At 41.9% G+C, this 1,657-nt stretch overlaps 1 non-coding gene across 1 annotated transcript; it reads right to left on the minus strand.

The window, feature by feature from the left end:
* Window positions 1-818: 818 nt before the first annotated feature.
* LOC114816186 lies at window positions 819-951 on the minus strand. The gene has a single exon (XR_003763958.1). It is a non-coding gene; the product is annotated as a small nucleolar RNA SNORA7 (small nucleolar RNA).
* Between the last annotated feature and the right edge of the window lie 706 nt (window positions 952-1,657).

Here is a 1,657-nt window from a genome sequence, read left to right on the forward strand (position 1 = left end):
TCTGGGAAAGCTGAAACAATAAAAATATAAAACATGTTGGCTTTCCCTCTGACCATGCCTGGTGATCTGTTCACCTCTCTCCTCCTTTGATCTTTCCTACTTTGCTTCCTCCCCTTCATCACTGCCCTCTCCCCCAATCTCACTAATTCTTTAACTCTCTCAACCCCTCCACCCTCACTGTGGCTTCTAAAGTTAATTCCCTTGGCTTTTCCACTACCCACCTCTCCAGAGCTTGAGTCAGAGGTAGCTAGTGATGTAAAGTGAAGGCTAATGTTTTATAAAGTGAAGACATGGTGTAGAATTGGAAATTTTGTATGTTATATGTCTAATCTATGGATACACATACCAGAGCAACTTTATGGCAGAAGATGGAAATTTGGGGGGAGGGTTTGTCAATGGAATCGCTGTGGATCGAAAATGAATTGACAGCATTTGAAGAAGACATTGACATCATTTTAACTTTGTTGGAAGCACAGTATTAGCATGCATGCAGAGATATAAATTGTCTAGACATTACTTTTCTTGTAACTTCAGACAGAATAAAGTGGAAAATAGAGGCCCTTAAAGAATTTTGGGAGAAAAGGAAAGGTTGTCCTGTCTTATGCCGTCGAGTCATCTCCGACCCATAGAGATGCCATGGGCACGCTTCTGTCAGAATGCCCCACCTCCATCTGAAATTGGTCTGGTAGTGTAACCATAGAGTTTTCTTGGTAAAATTATGGCAGTGATTTACCATTGCCTCCTTCTCTGTGGGTAAACTTGAGTGTCCGCCCTCTATTCTCTCTCATGCCGCTGCTGCCCAGCACAGGTGAGCTTTGACTTGTAGCAGATTGCCTTCCACTTGCTAGCCACTGCCCAAGCTAGGAATGGAAATCCCTCTGCTTGACTCTCCCTCTCATAGTCGAGAGTAGTAGAGAACTGGAAACTCTCCAGATGCGACCCTGAGAGGGAAAGGAAAGGTTATTGCTCTATTTTCCACCTCACTTTATCAACGTAGATTTTTCTGTAAATGAGTGTATGCTTTTCCTTTACCTAAAAGCATTTCTTTATTTAGAATTAAAAAATATTTCTCGACAGTAATTTTATATCAGGTCAAAACTTCAAACGTTAGGAATTCATACATTTATGTATCGCTTTTTTTGACTTTGTAAGGGTTTATCTAGTCCAAGCACTATAGAGAGCACTTAAGAAAGGTACAAACATACTGAATCAGATCTAACAGTTGTTTTGGAGGATTCTGCCTCATTTGCTTCTGTAATATGGAGCTTCTCTTTTTTAATGGTATTTGTGAAATGTTTACTATGTGTCAAAACAGTTTTTTAAGTGCTGGGGGAGATTGATGTTAATCACATTGGGCATAGTCCCTGTCCCACGTAGGGCTTACAGTCTAAGTAGGAGGGAATACAGGTATTGGTTGCCCATTTTACAGATGAGGAAACTGAGGCACACTTGCCCAAGGTCACATAGCAGGCAAGTGACAGAGAAGGAATTAGAACTCAGATCCTCTGACTCCAGAAATAAGCTTTTTCCACTAGGTCATGATGCTTCTCTCCAAGAATAGCTAGAGGAAAGGGAGGGGGCAGGTATCAATTAGAAGCAGCGTTGCTCAGTGGAAAGAGCCTGGGTTTCGGAGTCAGAGGTCATGAGTTCGACTCCC

The sequence above is a fragment of the Ornithorhynchus anatinus genome, chromosome 1 (assembly GCF_004115215.2).
Source record: "Ornithorhynchus anatinus isolate Pmale09 chromosome 1, mOrnAna1.pri.v4, whole genome shotgun sequence".
NCBI classification, from domain to species: domain Eukaryota; kingdom Metazoa; phylum Chordata; class Mammalia; order Monotremata; family Ornithorhynchidae; genus Ornithorhynchus; species Ornithorhynchus anatinus.